The sequence below is a fragment of the Neovison vison genome, chromosome 4, assembly GCF_020171115.1.
Source record: "Neovison vison isolate M4711 chromosome 4, ASM_NN_V1, whole genome shotgun sequence".
NCBI lineage: Eukaryota > Metazoa > Chordata > Mammalia > Carnivora > Mustelidae > Neogale > Neogale vison.
The window spans coordinates 196,149,089-196,171,330 of record NC_058094.1 but is presented as its reverse complement, the minus strand read 5'-3'; the positions used below and the strand labels follow the sequence as shown (position 1 = coordinate 196,171,330).

General features: G+C 34.3%; 1 protein-coding gene across 5 annotated transcripts in view; it reads right to left on the bottom strand.

Moving 5' to 3' along the window:
• FOXP2 (forkhead box P2) overlaps positions 1-22,242 on the bottom strand; it is a 550,794-nt gene that overhangs the window by 366,264 nt on the left and 162,288 nt on the right. For 4 of the 5 annotated variants that reach the window (XM_044246406.1, XM_044246409.1, XM_044246410.1 and 1 more), the window contains exon 3: positions 21,265-21,355. The exons of the other annotated variant lie outside the window; for it this stretch is intronic. The gene's annotated coding sequence lies outside the window, so the exon portion shown is untranslated. The remainder of the gene's footprint in view (positions 1-21,264; positions 21,356-22,242) is intronic. 5 annotated transcript variants of the gene reach the window in all.

Here is a 22,242-nt window from a genome sequence, read left to right as displayed (position 1 = left end):
ACAATTTCTTAGTAAGAAATAAGAACTGGATATAAAATAATGTTTTTATAAAAATTATTTAAAGAGGGGTAGAGAATATTGAGAACCATATTTTAAATAGAGGTAGACCAAGACAGATCTCAAAAGCAGAACTGATTCAAGAAATCTGCCTCTGTATTTCTGTTCTATAGTCTTCACTGCCTTTGAGTAAAACAAATCTGATTAACACTCCAATTTAATTTACTTAATGGAGCCATAATACTCTAAAACTATTTTTATAAGGGGATGTATTCACAGAAGTAAATAAAATAATTATGAAGTGGATGAAATAACTACACAAGCCATTATACAAAAGGGATATATTTTTCCTTCTTTTCAATGAATGTTTAAAGCTTTCCTTCAAGCTCTTCGTAAATCTATTGATCTGTGAAACAGTGCACTCCAGGGAGGCAATTCAGTTGACATTATATATCAAATGATGAGATGAATAATGATCATACCATTTGGTAATTAAACGTCTTACAAACCTTTTAACTGACTGAACATCCAAAAAGCCAAAGGAGGTCAAACATATTGTATTTTTCCATGCCCATATTATTAATATAAACAATAATGTTGAGAAAGATCCAGAATAAGAGGCATAATAAAAATATTTTAAGATAAAACATATATGAGACATCTAGCTTACTATTAACTGTATATGTGATGTGTCTTCTCTGCAAAATTAAATAATTCTACTCTTAAATGTTTTCCTTTTAAAGTTGTTACAGAAGTGTTTCAAACCACTTCTCTGTATGTGCAAAGATATGGGAAATATTAACTATAATCAGTAAAGAGAAAGTATAACTAAGAGAACATGGATTATACAGAAACCCTGCAATCACCTAATCTCAATTTGCAAATTCTATTACAACAACTTAACAGTGAAGGATACTTACATAAAACTTTACATATTTTATTTGTTCTCTAGTCCAGCAAGAACCCCCTCCCCCACACACTCCATATATATACTTACCACCCACCAAGTGGCTGATCACCAAACTATTTAGAATATAAAAATTAGAAGCCCATATTAATTAAAGACCTATAGAAGCTAAAATGTTTGTTTCTTAAAGGCTACTACTTTCTGTGGCTATAAATACTAAATCACTTAGATTACATCATGAACAAAAAATTCTTTGTGAGTGAGAAATTTAAAAATTTTAAGTAGACCCACATGCCTATTTGTTATTATATAAACTAAAATGTAGCTATTTGTTACACCAAATTGCAATTACCTAAGTTATCTAATTATAATTTCACCTAAGGTCCTTCTGTTAAATATCTAGCACATTTACTTTGATCATCATTCTTAAAAAATTATTAAACAGAGTTTTATTAAGGTATTTAATACATCTATGATAACGGCTACAGCTTTAAAATGTAAAATGATGAATAACTGAAAAAAAAATCTTCTGTTTTCCTCATTCTAGAAGCATCAGTTTATTTATGTGGTCAATGTTCTAATCTTACATACTTTAATTAAAATTAGTTATTTTGTAAATTATTGATCATCATGGCTTACAAAGTTTCCAACTGATCAACATGAACAGTAAAGAAACTAATTTCTCCAAAAATTTGAGATTTCAAACAGATAAAGATATACCAGTTTCAGATTTCTCAAGCATACCACCAATAAGAAAGGTTGACCATATTAAGGAAATATAATAAAAATCAATTTTTGAGAAAGATTAAGTATAAAACAAAGGTAGAAAATGATCCACAAAGAGAGAGATAAGGCTGGTTATCAGAGGGCATGAAAGATGAATGCTTCCATGAAAGTTATCCTTGACTTCGGCGCTTTGGTCAAACAAGCCCTCTACTAAAACCCCTCTAAGACTTTTTAGATTCACTTTGTGATATTTGAGATCCCCTTTAAAATATCAGAAAACTCTTCAATAAATACCTTCTATTTTCCAAACATATTTTCAAATCTCCCCAAATGCAGATATCATTAGCTTCAGTCATATTTTCTTACGTGTGTATAAGATTTTTCACCATCATGGGTAGTTAAAATTCCAAACAGTTCAACTCTTATCCTTTAAAAATCAAGTTTCACGTTATCTATGGAAATTACTTATTTAACAGTAAGTGATATGGATTTTATTTCAACTATTCATAATTATATTAGTTATCTACTGCTGTGTAACAAATTGCCATAAACTTAGCAACTTAAAGCAACATGTATTTATTATTCTAGAATCTCTATGAGTCAGGTGTCTGGACACAGCTGAGCAGTGTCCTATGCCCAGGCTCTCACAAGGCTGCAGTTAAGGGTTGGCTGGGCTGTGTTCTTCCTAGAGCTCTAGATTCTGTTTTAAGCTCACATGACTGTAGGCAGAATTCAGTTCCTTACGGTTATGAAACTTAGAACCATTATAATGAGGGCTCCATTTTCTTGCTGGCTATATAGGCCAGGGGTTCTCCTAGCTCCTGAGAAGCTGCTTGTGAAACACAGTAGTTTTTCAGGGACTCTCAAAATGCGTTATCTTACTTCTTCACACATAGTACAATAATCTCTGACCCCAATTTGTTAAAATGGAGTTTTATATAACATAACTTATTCACAGGAATGACTATCGTACCACCTTTGCGATATTCAGTTGGCTAGAAACAAGTCATAGGCTCTGGCCTCTCTCAAGTCATATAAAGGTATGACTCATTATGGAGTCACCTTTGAGTATGTCCATTCCAATAATTCCTAGATTAAATCATTCCTAGATTAAAATTATAAACTCTGGAATCAGGCTGCCTTGGTTTAAATTCTGGCTCTACCCTTACAAATTACTAATTATGTCTGTTTCTCCAACTTAAAATGGGATGACTTGATCTCCTCTTAAAGTAGTTGTGAAGTGCTGTGAATTAATCTAAAATAGTTTAGAGAAGTATATGGCAAGTAGCAAGTTTTGTAGAATTTTGCATTAACTAAATTAATATTTGAACATTTATACACATTTCTAATAACCCCATATATAATATACATATATATGTATATTATACATATATAATATACATATATATGTATATATATGTATATTAAAGGTTTTATTTATTTATTTGACAGAGAGAGACAGTGAGAGGGAACACAAGCAAAGGGAGTGCGAGAGGGAGAAGCAGGCTTCCTGCCAAGCAGGGAACCCAATACAGAGCTGGATCCCAGGACCCTGGGATCATGACCTAAGCTGGAGGCAAGACCCTTAACAACTGAGCCACCCAGGCGCCTCATAACCCAACATATTTTACATTCAAAATTTCATACATTGTGACTGTAAAGATGTATATTGTCATTTCTTCGGATGTTTCATATTTGCATATGTACAAATGTGTGCTCTGCCAACCAATGTAAGAACATGCAAATTCCTAAAGAGCATTTAATTAGTTAACAAAGATCAAAATATGGAATTACATGCAAGAGGGCAGTCAATAAATATTGCTAAGTAATCATGATGGTAATTGAAATCTACAGTTAAAACTCAATAAAAGTAAGTTATGAGTTGACTTCTGCTAATCACCAGCCTCGGGGACTTACTTCTGCTTTCTATTATACCAATCACAAATGCTCAATTTCTCAAATATTATTATTTAGTGATGAGTGATACCTCCACCCTTTTAATTACATTCAATGAGCTGACTAAAAAATTAGGTGGCAGACCACAGAGAATTTATACAAATCCAAGTACTGCAGATTAGAGGAAATAACCTATTCTTTGAGATGTTGACCAGACCTTGAGACACAATGCAATCATCTAAGAAAGTAAGTCTAAGTAAGTCTGAACAAACATTCTTAGAGGACTTCGATATGTTACGCTGATGAAAGTCAGAGCCTTTATTTTACATATTTACAGAATATGATACTTAAAATAGATCATAAAAGTAGAGTGCAAAGCGCCTTTTTAAAAATCATTTGTCACCAGGGGCGCCTGGGTGGCTCAGTGGGTTAAAGCCTCTGCCTTCGGCTCAGGTCATGATCCTGGGGTCCTGGGATCGAGCCCTGCATCAGGTACTCTGATCAGCAGGGAGCCTGCTTCCTCCTCTCTCTCTGTCTGCCTCTTTGCCTACTTGTGATCTCTCTGTGTCAAATAAAATAAATCTTTTTTAAAAAATCATTTTTCACCAATAAAGCATGGATCTGAACTTCAGAAAGATAAACAGACTTGTCTAAGCTCACAAATACTAGCAGAGACAAAGAACTCCAGTCTCTTAACATTGCAACTAAAGCTTCTCAGTGGAAGCCATACTGCATTGGAAAGGGAGTCCTGGAAATTTAATGAGAGAATTTTTCGTTGCAACAATTTGAGACACTGTTACCACATGTGGGCAGGGGTTATGTCTGCTAGTCATCTTGCAATAAAGAAGAAAACTACTGCATCTTGCAAGACTTCTTCCAAACATTTATGAAAATAAAGAACTTGTAACTGGGCCTAACCTTATTTTACATATAAAATATATGGCATTTTTTCATGTTTTTCATATACACTGGATTTATCTGGAGTTCAGTAATAATGTAGATCAAGGTAATACTTATTTTCTTCAGAATTGTCCCACTTTCACCATTTTGAGAAATAGCACTAATGATGGCTCATGTATTCTTTTATTTTTAGCTATCATAATTATAATTATTCTGCAAGTAGGGCAACTCCATGACTACTTCATAAAATCTTCTAGTTTTGTTATGCCTGATCATTTACATTTTCTATTATACTGATTCTTGAAATTATATGTATCAAAATATATCTAAGAATTTCATTTCACATTAGTAAAGGGAAAATTATAAAATATTTGTTATAAATGGTGGACTTATGACTTAGAGTGTTAAGCAGCACTTAACCTACTCCATCCCTTCTTAGGATTAATTTTAAATTAGTTTATACAGGGAAAGGAATCCTTTTCAGGTTTTATAAATGACAATTCTAAAAGATAAGTCACTTAGGAACTAATATTTAAATGTTTTGAAAAGTGTATAGTACCAAGTAAAAAAATCCTCTATGGATGAAAATTCCAATTTCTAAAGGCTTTTGAACCACATGATCTACAACATCATTGTCTTTAAAGGTATTAAAATCCTAAGCAGAAACACAAGCAAAGATACAATAAATCTTCATTCCTAGGAATGCTTGAGCAGTGCTCTGATTAACCATATATAGCAGTAAATTATACACTAATTAGATAATTGTCACTGATAGACAATTTAATAATTATTTTCTATTTTTTAAATATTTCTCTTATTTTAAGAAAAAATACATGTTCAGTTAAGTCATACAGAAAATGAAAAACTTAAAACTATCCCTCAGAAATAACCACTGGTAACATTTTGGTATATGTGTGTACATATATATATACATTCATACACACACAAATATATATATAATCTAGATGTATTATGCAAATTACAGAAAAATATAATGTAATGTATGACACATATATAATACACATATGTACCAATACATACATAGTATAGAATATATACAGATTTCTAGTAATTTTCCTTTGAATAATGAAGGAATTTAATCAAAACATGTTATTTTTGAGGTGTAACTGACATGATATTAGTTTCAGGTGTGCAACATAGTAATTTAACATCTGTATATACTGCAGAACAATCACCACAGTAAGTCTAGTTTTCACTGTCAAAATACAAAGTTAACATATTAAAGATTCTTTATTTATTTGAGAGAGGGAAAGCAGGGGGAGGAGTACAGGGGGAGGGAGAGGAAGGAGGAATGAATCTCAAGCAGATTCTGTACTAAGTGTGGAGCCCACATGGGGCTCCATCTCATGGCCCTGAGGTCATGACCTGAGCTGAATCCAAGCCAAGTGAGCCATCCAAACACCAAGAAAGTTCATATAATATTATTCACTGTAATCCCCATGCTGTACATTATATCCCCATGACTTATTTTACAAATGGGAGTTGGTACTTCTGGAACCCCTTTACCTATTTCTATACGCTGCCAAACTCTCTCCTTTCTGGTAATCACTAATTTGTTCTCTGCTTTTACAAATTTTAGTTTCATTTTGTTTTGTTTTTACAATTCCACATCTAAGTGAAATCATGTGATATATGTCTTTCTCTAATTTATTTCACTTAGCATAAGAACCTCAAGATCCATCCATGCTGTTGCAAATGGCAGTATTTTATTCTTTTTAATAGCTGAATAGTATTCCAACATGTGTGTGTATGTGTGTGTACAGGCATAACTTGTTTTATTGTTTTGCTTTACTGTATTTCATAGATATTGAATTTTTTAAAAAGATTTTATTTATTTATTTGACAGAGATCACAAGTAGGCAGAGAGGCAGGCAGAGAGAGAGGAGGAAGCAGGTTTTTTTTAATTGAAGGTTTGTGGCAACCCTGCACCAAGAAAGTCTATCAGCATCATTTTCCCAATAGCATTTGCTCACTTCATGTTTGAGTCACATTTTGATAATTCTTTCTATATTTCCAACTTTTTCATTATTATTTTATTTGTTATGGTGATCTGTGATCAGTAATTACAACTTGCTGAAATCTCAGATGGTGGCTAGGATTTTTTAGCAAGAAAATATTTTTTAATTGAGCTACATACTACACACATATTTTAGATAATGCTATTACATACTTAATACACTACAATATAGTATAAACATAACTTTCCTATGCATTGGAAAACCCCAAAATTCACTTGACTCATTTTATTGTGATCTTTGCCTTATTCTAGTTGTCTGGAACCAAACTCTTAGTATCTCTGAGATATACCTATACTACATATTCTTATCTATTCATCCATCAATAGACATTTAGATTGTTTCCATATCCTGGCTATGGTATGAAATGTTGCAAGGAACATAATTTATCTTTTTAAATTAGTGTTTTAATATTCTTTGTATGGATACCCAGCAGTGGAATTGCCAGAACACACGGGTACTTGTATTTTTATTTTGTTAAGGAAGCTCCATACTTCCTTCCATAGGGGCTGTACAAATTTACACTCCCACCAAGAAGGCACAAGGGGTTCCTTTTTTCACATCCTCACCAATACTTATCTCCTATACTTTGGATAATAGATAATTTGGCAGGTTTAAGATGATCTCATTTTGGTTTGGGCTTACATTTCCATTTCCCTATTGATCAGTGACATTTAATCCATTTTGCGTTACTATGGTAAATGTAAGATAGTGGTCTAGTTTCAACCTTTTGCATTACTTTCCAGTTTTCCAAAAATCATTTATTGAAGATGTTGTTCTTTCCTCATTGCATAATCTTACCTTTGCAAATGGCAAGATTTCATTCTTTTTGACTGCCAAGTAGTATTCCATTGTGTATTTATACCATTTCTTCTTAATCCATTCATCCATCAATGGACATTTGGAATCTCTCCATAGTTTGGCTAATGTTGATAATTCTGTTATAAACATTGTAGTGCATGTGTCTCTTTGAATCAATATTTTTATATCTTTTGGGTAAATACCTAGTAGTGCAATTGTTGGATCATAGGGTAGTACTATTCTTAACTTTATGAGGAAACTCCAAACTATTTTTCAGAATGGCTGCATCAGTTTGCATTCCCACCAACAGAGTAGGAGGATTCCCCTTTCTCAGCATCCTCGCCAACATCTGTTGTTTCCTGTGTTGTTGATTTTAGCCATTCTAACAGGTGTGAGTTAATATCTCATCGTACTTTTGATTTGTATTTCTTTGATAGCTAGTGATGTTGAGCATTTTTTTCACGTATCTGTTAGCCATCTGTATGTCTTCTTTGGAAAAATGTCTATTCGTGTTTTCTGCCCATTTCTTAACTGGATTATTTGGTTTTGGGGTGCTGAATTTGCTAAGTTCTATATAGATTTTGGATATAAACACTTCATCAGATAATACTATTGGTGGAGTCTTTAGGGTTGTCTATATATGGTTACATGTCATCTGCAAATAGTGACAGTTTGACTTTTTCCTTTCTAATTTGTATGCCCTTTATTTCTTTTTCTTGCTAATTACTATGGCTAGGACTTCCAGTACCATGTTGAATAAAAGTGGGGAAAGGGGCATCTTGTCTTTTTCCTGATCTTAGAAAAAACTTTAGCCTTTTTACCATTTTTTAAGAAAGATTTTATTTATTTGATAGAGATCACAAGTAGGCAGAGAGGCAGGCCGAGAGAAAGAGGGGGGAAGCAGGTTCCCCGCTGAGCAGAGAGCCTGATGCGGGGCTCCATCCCAGGACCCTGGGATCATAACCTGAGCCGAAGGCAGAGGCTTTAACCCACTGAGCCACCCAGGCACCCCTAGCCTTTTACCATTAACTATGACAATAGCTTTGGGCTTGTCATATATGTCCTTATGTTGGGGTACATTTCCTCTACAATCATTTTATTGAGAGCCTTATTATAAATGGATAGTGAAATTTGTTAAATGCTTTTTTAAGCATCTATTGAAATGATCATATTTTTATCCTTCATTTTGTTTATGCGGTATATCACTCACTTTGATTGATTTGTGGATGTTGAATGATTCTTACATTCCCTGGAATGCATTCCACTTGATCATGGTATATGATCTCTTTAATATTCACTGAATTCAGTTTGATAATATTTTGTAAGGCTTTTGGCATCTATGTGTATCCAGAATATTGGCCTGTAATTTTCTTTGTGTGGTGTACTTGTTTGATTTTGGTATCAAGGTAACGTTGATTTCTTAAAATAAGTTTGGAAGCATTCCCCCCTCTTTAATTTTTGGAAGAGTTTAAGAATAGGTAAACCTTCAAATATTTGGTACAATACACCAATGAAGCTATCTGCTCCTGGATTTTTGTTTGTTATTAAGTTTTTGATTACTGGTACCATACCGATACCAGTACCATTTCCTTGCTAGTGTATTCAGTTTTCTATCTCTTCATGATTCAATCCTGGAAGAAGGTAAGTGTCTAGGAATTTATTCAGTTCTTCTGGATTGTCCAATTTGTTGGTATATAATTGTTTTGGCAGTCTCTTATGATCCCTGGCAGTTCTATGCTATCCTCCTTCACTCCCAATTTTATTTATTTGAGCCCTTTCTCTTTTGCTGGTGATTCTAGCTAAATGTTCATTAATTTTATCTTCTCAAGAACGAGCTCTTAGTTTCACTGATCTTTTATATTATCTTTTTCATGTATTTCTACTCTGATCTTTATTATTTCCTTCCTTTTCCAGTGAGATTTTTACTTTCATTATTTCTCTTTGTATTATTTACTGCCTTTTCTTTTCAGCTTAAAAGTCCCTTTAATAGTCTTAGAAGTCTTATTTAGTAGTGATGAATTCCTTTAGCTAGATCTTTCTTGTCTGAGGAACTCTTTATCTCTCCTTCAAATCTGAAGGATAGTCTTGCTAGATAGGGTCTCATTGATTGGAAGTTTTTTCTTTTCAGTACTTTGAATTGGTAAAACCACATCTTTCTGGCCTTCAAGTTTCTAAGACATCTGGTGATAGCCTTATGGGGATTCCTTTGGATGTAACAATTTGTTTTTCTCTTGCTGCTTAAAAGATTCTCTCTTTATCTTTACATTTGACATTTTAATAATCATGTGCTTTGGTGTGAATCTCTGGTTCCTCTTATTTGGAACTCCCTGGGCTTCCTGAACCTGGATGTTTGCTTCCTTCATAGGGAAGTGTTCAGCCATTTCTTCTTCAAATAAGCCAACTGCCTGTCTTTCTCTCTCACTCTCCTCTTTCTGAGACTCCTATAATGTAGATTTTATTCTGCTTGATGCTGTCCAAGAGGTCCCTTAAGTTGTCTTTATTTTTTAAAATTCTTTTTTTTCTTTTTGCTGCTCTGTCTGGGTAAGATCTGCTGTTTTGTCTTTCAGCTTGCTAATTCATTTTTCTACACTACCCAGACTGCTGTTGCCCCCCTCTAAGGTATTTTTCACTTCAGTTATTGTATTTTTCAGTTCTGTGACTTCTATTCAGTATTTCTTTATACTTTGTGTCTCACTGTTGAACTTCTCACTGTGTTTATCCATTCACTGAACTGGAGTTCAGTTCAGGGATCATCTATATCACCGTTACTTTGAATTCTTTATCAGGCAGGTTACTTATCTCCATACCATGAAGGCCTTTTCCTGAGGTTTCATCTCATTCTTTCATTTGTTACATACTTTTTTGTGTCTTTACTTTGCCTGACTCTCTGTGTTTCTTTCCATGTATTAGGTGAAGAAGCTACGTCTGTTAGTTTTAAAGGAGTGGTCTTGTGTTGGTGATAAATCTTCTCTTCAACCTTGCACTAGGTTGGTGGTCTCTTGAAACTCTGTGGTTGTCTAAACCACCTGATTCATTCTGGTATATTCCCATTGTTGAGGGTGTGCCAAGACCTGTCAGACTTTCAAAAGGAGGAATCTCATTTAGTTCCTAGTTTTGGGCTGACTGGAAGCCAGCCCCTCAAGCAGCATTTTCTGAAGTATGGAAATTATATATAGTCCTGTAGGGCCACAATCTTAATCTCTTCTGGCCTCTGTCCCAGAATACACAGAGCTATCCCTGGGGTGACAGTTGCAAAAGTAAGAGCTCCAGATGAGCCTATAAGCTTTCTGGGAGGTCTTGTTGAATTGTAGGAAGGCTAAAAATGTATATAAGGATGGTGTCTCCCTCCTTATGTTCCCTGGGTGTGTCTTCTTGGACTCTAGTTCTTGAGAAACCTTAAGTCTGACCCTCAGGCTGAAGTACAGGCTAAGGAAATAAGCCTTTATCACAGGAATATTGGGATTATGTTTCAGTGCAATGCTCTGGGTTGGTGGCCTACCAAGAAATGTCTTTCCAATTATTACCTTTCTGTGGACCTTGGGAATGCAGCTGCTTCAGCCACAGGAATAGGTGATCAAGGGGCACCTTGATCTGTATACATTGGCTGGCTTCAGCTAAGTAGCTAGAGAGGGTGGGGGTTAAGGCACACTTGCTAGCTTCATAAAGGCAGGAAGAAAATGTCTTGACTGCATTAACCCATGGTTTCTGGAATATAACAGGTTAGTATCTTATCTGTGCACAGCTCTAAGCTAGGAGCAGGTGAATGCCATGGCTGCTAGCACTCACCAGCCCCAGCCAGGACATGGGAGAGTGCTGTGACTGTCTGGACTCTCTGGCTTCAGCAAGGGAGCAGAATGGTGCCACATTCAAGTTCATTCATCTAAGCTAGCAAGGCTGGTGGAGAGTGTTAACACTGACATCCACCAGTGTCTCTGAAGAGAGTTTCAGCACTCTCCCCCTCCTGCAGATTCTTTAAGGATTTTATTTTTGTGCAATCTCTATAACCAAAGTGAGGCTCTACCCCTCAACTGCAAGATCAAGAGTTGCATGCTCCACTGACTCAGCCAGCCAGATGCTTTTAGATAGGCAAATAAATGTCCTTCATATATAGCTTAACCCTTTTCAAACTTTTTTTGGTAGTTTTTCTAGGTCTTAGGGGAAATGAGACTATACATAGCTCTTTAAAAGGGGACTCTCAGTTTCCTTCAACACTCTGGGCCCCTTCGACATCAGCCCTATTGGTTTAGTAAGCCAGACATTTTGAAAGCTCATCTCTCCTGTGTGATCCCAGGACTTGGTGTAGCTCAGCCCCAACTTTTCAGTCCTCTAGGGGAAGCACCAGACTGGTGAGATCTATCTCTACTGGATGTCACTATACCAGGGGAGGTGGGGGTAAGACAGTATATGTACCTCTCCTATTTTGATATGGTATTTTTATCCTTCATTGTGAAGAAATAACTCATCTAGTTTTCAGATCCTTCTCAGAGGTAAATAATCCACGAGTAGCTACAGATTTGGAGTGTCCACAGGAGGAGGAGAGTTCAGGATCTTCCCATGACACCATCTTATGGAAGTCCTCCTAAATTAAGACATATGTTTCTGAAATAGTGCTGTACAAAATGCATTACTAACTTACCTCAATATTCTTTGTTAGTACACTGTTGAGATAGGATATAATTTATCTAACTAGTTTCCTTTGCCATGGTTAGTTAGGTCGATTCCTTATCTGTGATACAAGGAAACATAAGAATCCATATATCTAATCACCTAATTTGAAACAAGACAACAAGAAGTTGAGCCAGAGCAGCAGCTATCTTCAGATGGGGGGTGGGGAGAGAATGGTAGTTTAAATCTCTTTTCCATTCCCTTCAAATTCCCACCAAGAGTGAAGTCTCATCTGTGTGAGTATATGTGGAGGAGGGAATCGGGGGTGGGGGGTGGTGTGAGGAAGGGGTATAGGGATAGATGCTGAAAAAATTGGGATAAGCTTTCCTGTAAGAAAACTTCTCAAAAATTTCTAGGAGCGTTGCTGTGCCATTTAAGAGTATAAATGGCTATTATGTAATCCTTTTATATTCATAAATTATTTTCTGAAAACAAAACACAGAAACCACTTTTCTATTCCTTTAATAACCTTTTTGAACTGTTGAGAGGTAAACCCCATCCCTGTTTGCCCCATGAGCTCCTCAGTCTACCTCACTAAGCTGATCCTATATTATGCAAATAGAGATCCCTGTGAAGTGTAAGACTGGTAAGGGTACAGCTCTTCAAATAATGATTAAGATGAATATATTAGAATATTTGCAGGTTTAAGTAATGAAAAATCTAAATAAAAAAGTATTAAACAAAAAGGAAAGTTACTATCTCACTTTAACAAGAGGTAAGGAAAGCTCTAGATATAGTAAGTTAATTAAATACCAAATTTATTTATTAATGAAGTCATTTAACATTGTTTAATATTCATTATTTTAATAATTGAATATAAACAAACAATTTCTGACAAGGGAATGGAATTACCATAATTGATCAAAACTAGTTAGTATCTACCTGTTGGACCTGGGAAAAGGGTCAGTTTCTCATGAAGTATATGCTATGTAGAAAAATGAAGCTTATCTCAATAACATCAGGGCTCTACTGGCAGAGAAGAAAAGAAGTTGGAGCAAGAACCAATAGTGTCTGCTTCAAGCAGATTGACCATACTTTCTCACCCGGAGACAATTCCAACGGATACTTGTTATCTAGGATAAATAATAATAGCATCCTTCTTATCCTCAAAAGTGTCCCGGATGATGTATAAAATGGTCATTGGCTAGAAGGTGCATATTTATCAAGATTTTGGCCTTAGGTTTTAATTAAGCTCTAAGTTAATTAAATACCTTTGTTACAATTATATATGAACATTATACATATATATATGAACTACATATATATATGAACTATATAATGTTATATATATAACATTATATATATATATATATATATATATATATATATATGAACTACAGTGAAAACAAAAACAAGGTTTCAGATTGCATGGTCAGCCACATAAAATTTTAAAGTAATTATGAAGCAATCCCTTGCAACTGAAAGAAGAAAGGTGATTCATTTTAAAATATATCCAATAATTCAGAAATTAACTCATTTAGACTATGCTAGCTTCCAAACAACGAATATACCAAGTGATAAACTGGCCAATAAACCTCTTTATGTTTAAATACATAGTACATTTTGGGCCACAAGTAGAACTACAAGAGAAGGACGACTGTTCAACAGTCCTGGAAATAGAGCATTGGAGTTATGGACCTAGTGTGCCTTAGTTCACATCTTAGTTGTGCCACACAAGAACTGTAAAACACTGAGCAAATTATTTAATCTTTCTGGACCCCCTCATTCATCTATAAACTGGGGGCAATAATGATCTCTACCTCATTAGTAGTTAATTCATAGGTTGTATTAAATGAGTTAATGCTAGTGAATGCTTAGAAGAGTACTTGGAACTAAATAATAAATGGCAGGCAGTAACAGTAGCAGTAGTAGTAGTAGTAGTAACAATGTCATCATGATCAACAACAACATCATCACCATCACATAGAGCCCAGGGAGCTGTCTGAGGGGAATAGACATTAACCCTAAAAGCACACACGTTTTCCCAAAACTAAGTAATGCACAGAGACAATAAAGTATTTTGAAAAGCAGAATTAAGTATGAAGGCAAAGCAGGAATAAAGGGTAACCAGCAAGGAGGTAGAAAGAAATCAAGGGTGAGATCAGGAATGGACTTATCAGATGGACCTCTTCCACTTAAGTTCCTCTTATCTGTAGTCAGGCATATTGCCAAATGTCTAGCATATATTGTTAAAGGACTAAGGCTTCTCAGCGTCTCAGAATAATGCTCTTCTCATTTCAAGACAGCATTTCTTAACACACAAGTTCCTGAAGGCAGGTTCACATTGAAAACCAAAATCTTAAAGGATATCAATGGTTGGAGACCAGAGTAAACTGGATGTAGTTCTGGACAGAGGAATGGTCTTCAACATTTCTGAATAGCCAGAGAGAAATATGTAAAGAATATAACAAGGAAGATAAATATAAAACAAACGGCACTTGAACACTAAGAATATAACATTACTTAATACTGAATAACTAACTATACTTCCAGACTTATGCTACCAAAAAAAAAAACTGAAATGTGAGTAAAACTTCTCTTCCAGTTCACTCACAAGAAAACATGAAGCATGTTTATTGCTGCCCAGCCTTGCAAGCTGTCGGAGATACCCCAAATCCTGAGACTGACTGAATTCTCTGGAGGAAAAGGGTCAAATTTATGGTTAAGATCTAGAGATTCCTTAAATGAAACAAGATGGGATTGGAGAGAGACAAACCATAAAAGACTCTTAATCTCACAAAAGGAACTGAGGATTCTGGTGGGGGGTGTATGGAGAGGGTAGAGGGTGTGGAAATTGGGGAGGGTGTGTGCTATGGTGAGTGAAGTGTGTAAACCTGGCGATGCACAGACCTGTACCCCTGGGGCTAATAATATATTATATGTTAATTGCGATTCTTGATAGATAACGCTATGTATAATGGTAAAAAAGACTGTCAAATATTTAAGATGGCTCATTGTTTAGATGAGAATAAAATGCATGTGTTGTATCTAATTGATGACAGAGTTAGTTGAAATCGTTATAACATAAATAGTTCATAGCTGTGAGAACTGATGGTCTATTGGGTACCTGGAGACAAGAAAAATGTATTTAATGGATATAACTAAAAAGTAAGCATGAACCATTATCAAAGAATTAAATGAATAAAATGTATCAGCAAATTTTTAAAATGAACTATCATTCAAGAGGGGTATAAACTAAAACTATTTTGCATTTGGAAAAAACACAAGAGAAATTACAGAAGAAAGTATTTATGTGACAGATTCTTTATAAGGTTGAAGAGAAGCGCTATATTTAATTAGCAAATTCAGAAACTTTTCCAACAAAACCCTTTTATTGATCTTTCTTCTGTAAATATTTACTTTTAATCTGATCTAGGCAATCAAATAAGAGATCTTCATTTGTCTGCATCAGACTTTTCACATATCTTTAGGGAAGTGCTCAGATCCTTGTAATTTACAAATTAAATATGTCAATATATATTATATGCTATCATATATTATTGTCATTATAATTTCACAGAATTCAAGATACTAAGGTCACTTGATCTTCTTTTTTCCTCCCAAATTATTTCAGATGATAATATACACAAAACACATATTTTTAAATTCTCTATATAAACCTAATAGTTATGTAAAAGAAAAAAAAAAAACTTCAAAAGACTGTTTCCAAAAAAAGGTTGCTCTCATGTGAACAGACATGCTTAATTAATAAATAAAATACTCAAGATTACTAGCATATTTTAGTAGGCTAAGGTTTACTGTTACTTTCCAATCTTAAGATTCTAGAGTACACTTTGGCAAATCCATTCATTTGTGTTGTTTATTAAATTCTCTGAGGCTACTGATCCATGTGCTTAAGCAGAAAAAGGCAAAGAAAAAAATCATCACAATATTGTAGTCTCAAAAGTTTTTATTCCCATTACTTTCTTACAGAGGACCCATTGCTTAAGACCAAAATAATATGGCAATTGAGAATTATGGTTGACATTTAATTGTAGGGACAAAAATGAATATTTAGGTCCAACATAACAAGAATATTTATCCCTTGATATACTGAACATAAAAAGTATTCACATCTGTTTCACCGCTTTGCCTTCATGGGCTTAAACCTGCCAAATTATTCCATTTGATTTCAGAGAATTCTCATATGGCAATCTATTTTATTTACTTTATCTTCAATAAAATGGTTCAGTGAGCATTAGCAACTCTGAGACACAAGTTTCAATCAGTCTTGAGGCAAAGGCGTCAATCTATATTAGACCTACTGTGCTGTGAGTCGCAGCTAGAAAGTTGGATAAGGCAGAGCAACAGCGAACATGAGAGCCAGACCTAATAAAGCCACAGTGAAGAGAGAGAAAGGTCTCCCCAGGCTCTCCCATGCATCACTTATACAATGCCAGGTGCTGGGTTCAACACACGAAGAGCTCCTTAATAAGGCTGACAGCTCAAAGAAGGCTTCAGCCTCCAACTTTATTTTACATGACACCTACAGTAATAGTCCTCTGTTATCCAACAGACAATAGTAAAAACTGGAATTGCCAATAGTTAAAAATGAGGGTTTTTTATTCACCCCACAGACATAATATAGGGGGAAAAAAAAGCTAAAAAAAAAAAAATCAAGCTGCAACACATTTCTTCTACAACATTTTCACACAATTACTAACGTAACAGTAGTTTCAGTGGACCTTTCCTTACAAATTTGTATGACATTTTTAAATATAGCTGCTGGATCAGATTTTAACCACAAAACAATCAGTAGGTTTGAGCAACAACTCATTTTGGAAAATGATATCATTAAAGACTAATTCCAAGAAATGTGGGGCAGGACCAATAGATGCCGTGAAAATGTCTCCCAAAGCACAAACTTTGTAATAAGTGATGCTGGTTCATATCTGATATGGGCTGTAAAAAGCAGATTATTGTAATGGTATTCTTCCCAGCAAATAAGACCATTAAAAATGTACTTAATGTTCAGTTGAATTGAAAAGCAAGCCAGTTAAAATCCATATTTTGCTGTTGTGTATAATGGTATCAGAAACTTTACTGGCGGATCACTCCAAACCACAAACTTAAAATTATAAATATAAACTCTCTTTTTTTGATAGAAATAAGTTTCCACCTTTTTAAAATATAATGCTGTTTTTCTGCCCAGGTTCTATGCTCACAGTAAAATCAGTAAGAGTGAAATTTGGAATGACAGTTTAATACGAATTTATTTTAAAAATGTTCTAATATTTGCAGATATATACTTCTCAACCCATTTTTCTGGAGACCAAATGTATTATATTTCTAGAGAATTCAACATTGCAAAGCAAAACACCCCAAATATGTGTTCATATATATAGATGCTTCCATATAATTCTGCCCTTTACAATACTATAAGAACATTGAAGAAGAATAATAGAAAACTAGTGTGATAGGTTAGTAGAATAGATTCTGCAAGCTCAGATTCTTTAAGAGTATTTTAACTAATCCAAACAGCTATTCTACAAAAGAGCCAGTACCAGACCAGCATCCAGACCTACCACACGCCAAGAAAGCACAGTTCCCCAATACTGATGTGATCAACAGGCAAGAGATTAAAAGGGACCTCTGCATATTAGAAAAATCAGTATTTTGGGTGAAATCTAAACATTTCATATTTTCTTCTTACCTGGCTCACTATCTTACAAATATATATGTTTATCAAATTACATTTACTCTGAAAACCATATATTCAGTACAATATATTTTTTTTAAAGATTTTATTTATTCATCTGACAGAGAGAGATCACAAGTAGGCAGCGAGGCAGGCAGAGAGAGAGAGAGAGAGGAGGAAGCGGGCTCCCTGCTGAGCAGAGAGCCCGATGCGGGACTCGATCCCAGGACCCTGAGATCATGACCTGAGCCGAAGGCAGCGGCTTAACCCACTGAGCCACCCAGGCGCCCCAATTCAGTACAATATTAATCCTTATATTCCCCACAAAGCTAAGGACACTGATGAAATATGTAGAAAGGTATGATACCATGCAGGAAAAGTCCTGGGCTGGCTGAAAAGGAGGAAAGGAACAGGACAATTACAATGGAAGAGGTAGAGATGTAAACATGCTTTAAAGAGATAGATAAAGGGAAAAAACAATAGAATGTGAACCGACAAAAAAAGTGGGCAAGTGGAAGGCCAGCGATTCAAGGTATCTATATCAGAATAATGGAGAGAAAAGTATTAGTATTTGGGTTTTGGCAGATTCTGGAGAGTATAAAATACCAGGGTAGGTTGCATTTTAGCCTTGAGTTAGCCGGCATAAAAAAATTTTTTTAATGTTTGCTATGCCCTTTGTATGAATATATACATGTAATCCCCAGGCCTATTCTGTGAAGGAGTACTATTATCTCTATATTCTAGATTCAGAAATTAAGGGTTAGAGAGTTTAAATGGTTTGTCCAAGGTTTCACATACAATAAGTTTGTCCTGGACTCATGATTCAAATCTAGGCAATGTGACTTCCAAGCCTCCGTTCTCAAATATAGCCTATATATCTGCAATTTTGTTCACTCTATTTTTTGCTAAGGAATGTCAGCATGCCATGAGTAGGAATCACTGACCCAGATCTTCGTCAGCCAAATCAGCTTCCTTTTTGGTCCATTTACTACTTTTCAGTAACTTAAAAATTTGAGCAAATAAATTGTGATGTATGATGCTTAATTTTCAGCAAGTATTTATGAAGCTTATAGCAATTTCTCTAAGCGTGAGAATAAAGTTTATTTCTAATACACTGAAGTAACTAAAACTTACATCTTAATTGCATTTAATAGTCTTATGATGGAAACTCTGAAAATAACTGTGACTATGATGATGTAAGACACACACATATACACCCGCACTCAGCCAACTACCCACTGACCCATACACACAATGGGTCTCAGTTGTAAGTTATATGATACAACATTTTAGTTACCATTTTAGAAGTAGAGGCTAGGGTAAGTTATTTAACCTCTCTGGGAGATAATGGGGATAATGCTAAACAAATTGCTTAAAAGAGGAAGATTCAACCAAGTATTCTCTTTAGGGATTTGGGGCGAGGGGAGGAAACACAACAGTGGCAACTGAAGGAAAAAAACAAGTATTTCTTGAAAATAGCTATGTATTATGTGCTAATTTTTTTTTTTACTATAATCCAACAAACTGTTATTTCTGTCTCACTTTTACAGTTTGAAAACTGATATGCAACAATTTAAGGAAATTAACCAAAGTTGATTAAAGATGCTAGCATATGGCCAGAGGGATGCAAAGCCCTATCTACCTGACTTCCCAATCCTTGTCTCTCCATCATTCCACTCTTCTCTTGTCATAATACCTCCAGCTCTAGGGTCCATAATTTTACATATTCCCAAAGGAAAAAAAAAAAACAACAACACTTTTTCAGAATGTATTTTTTCATTAAGATGAACCACTGCCATTTTGCATATGCATTATTTCCACCAATATGTGGCTGGTCTTCATTTAAAAATATAAAAACTACTAAAAGTATATGCCTAGAAAAAGTCTAATTAGCAAGTTCCAGAAGCAGTTTTGAGAACTAACTTAAAACACAATTATGTTTCCCTTCTGGGAAAAAGACTCTATTTTCCAAAAATCATTTCTTTCATGGTTCCATGATGTTCATTGTCAGGTAACTCCCACTTATATGTCTTAAATCTGCCTACTATTATTAAAACAAATGTCCTATTACTCAAAAAATGAGGATTTAAATATTAAAATGTCTTACAAAGATGGAATATATCAACAAAGCCATTGTCTATAGTAAGCATACATTACTTAACCCAGAAAAAAAAGAAAGATTGGGCCTTAGTAGATATTCTATTATCACCTAATTGTTTATTGTTTATTATTTATTATTAACTATAAAACCACAACAAGCTATATTAATTTTCCCAAATCATTTAAATTCTTTGTGTTTTAGTATTTCCACTTAATAAACAAAGGATAACAAGGTCATCCTTATGTCATAAGCAATGCAAGAGTAAAATTAATGAGTTTAGTGAAAGAGTAAAATAAATAAAAAGTTGCTAAAGTGCTTTAAAAATCTTAAATCCTAAATAAATGCATAATCATTTTCTTTCTATATCTGGCAAAATAATAAAGTTGGTACAAAACAAGAAGTCCACAGGCACAATAGTAGGTAAAATGCCTGAGAAATATTTGGCTATATAATTCAAGCACACGGAAAAATAACTCTTAGGTAAGATAAGGAACCGCTTTCTGGAGAAAGTTTTAGAAATGGGTAGAGCAATATAGGCAGAACAATGAGGATTCTGAGACCTGTCCCACATTTTCTGTGAAACCCTTTGATAAAGAATTCTGGGATGGGGTAGTAAAGAAATAAAAAGTAATTCAGAAGAAACCAGATACCATGTTTCCCTTCTCTTTGAGGTTAAGTCTAGAATGAGAAATGACATGATATAAACTTCTCACTTAAAATTTCTTTTAGTTTTCTTTTTATAATTAGATTTTTACAGATTTGGCCAGTTATAACATACTGCTTAATTGACACCATAGTTTAGTGGTGACACTGAAAAAATGACTTTATAGAAACATTATATATTGTATAAGAGTGGGAAATAAATCTACATCTCTTAGAAATGCATCTCATGTCAGGTCTGTGACCTTTGCTTTATACCAAACAAAGGATTTAACATTCTCTAAATTGACACCACAAACATCAAGGAAAACTCCCATTAGATTTAAAGAAGTACACATTAAAAACAAAGAAACAAACAAAAACAAATGCTTTCTAAACAGCTGACATGCTGGATCTCAAAAAGGTTTTAAGAAAAAAAATCAAAGTTTCCAAAAAAAAAAAAAATCATTACCAGTACATTATTTTATTTATTTTTTGGCATTTCTAGACTCCCCAAAAAACCTCAATAGCAACTCAATCTTAATAAAGTAATACTGAAAACATCAGTATATTAAAAAAAAAAAAAATCCACATAATGATAACCAAAAATAATCCAAGAGCTTTTCTTGACTAATCATTTCCTTTCAATATTTCAAAACCAAATTCATCTTCTGCACAAACTCGTAATAACTAAAAAAAAAAAAAAAAAAAGAAGAAGAAGAAACCAAGTTTCATAGGAAGGGAAAGCACAACAAGGAGTGAAATGGCAACAGCAAGAGAAGAGACAATGGTAAATATTTCCATAGTCATACTTGACAAGTCTCTGTGGTTCACTGATAACTTTTTTTAACATTTAGGCAAAGACACCTAACCAAAAAATTAAAGAATAAAATAAACACTAGAAAAACAGACAAAAGCACAATGAACCAAAAAGAATTATTATGAGAAGGCCACTTACGAATTTCTCCCAAATCTTCCACAAGACTTTTGAATCAACCTTGATACGGAATCCTAGGTAAACTCAATCCCAGCATCACATTAGAAAAGCCCTGTTAACAGAAAAAAAAAAAGAACTGTCACTGCTTTAAAAATTAATTTTAAATTTATGTCACAATTAGTTCAATGACTTCATAGAACATAAAACATACTCAACCTCAAATAAAGATAATTGTTAATGTATTCATTGCTTTGGAACTCTTCAAATGTGTAGGAAAATGCTTTTCTACATTTTAATTTTGAAAAGTTCAAATCCATTGTTTGGACCAAAGCAAGGACCTCGGAGACAGCAAGAGATGCATTTCTAACAGATGCAGATTTTATTCCCACTCTTCCATTGATTTGGCAGGTTTAAACTTTCGGTGATTAAATTTTATAATTTATAGAATGCAATTATTTATGTCTCAAGATTCCCAACTGAAAACATGACTGATTTCAATTGCCTCTTCAACACAGATTTAATGAGTTTTGTAGGCCTTTCCACAATTAACAAATTGGTAGTAAGCATTTTCTCCTTATAATTGCAGTGGAAGTGTTATTACCTTAATCGTTATTTGAATGAGTATTTCCTAGACCCATTTCCTACTTAACAACTCTCTTTTCTAGTCTCCTTCTTTAACTTGAAAGATTTAGCTCATACCTTTCTTAGGCTAAAATAAGTGTTCTTAAGGACCAACAAAATTAAGGAATTTAAGACTGACACACCAACTTCATGGATTGGTATGGAGCACATGGAAAGCTGCACGGAGATTAAATCTGAGTCTAGCAGGAAGGAGTCCTGCATTCTATTAGCAATGTCTTCAACAGGCATTGAAAAGGATGGATGACATCGTATACCATTTAGACATTTCACTAATTATTTAAATTGTTCCCAAACGCTTCTGGCTAAAAATCCTCTGTTCCAATGAAATCTTAGTGATGGGTCAACTAATTACACAGA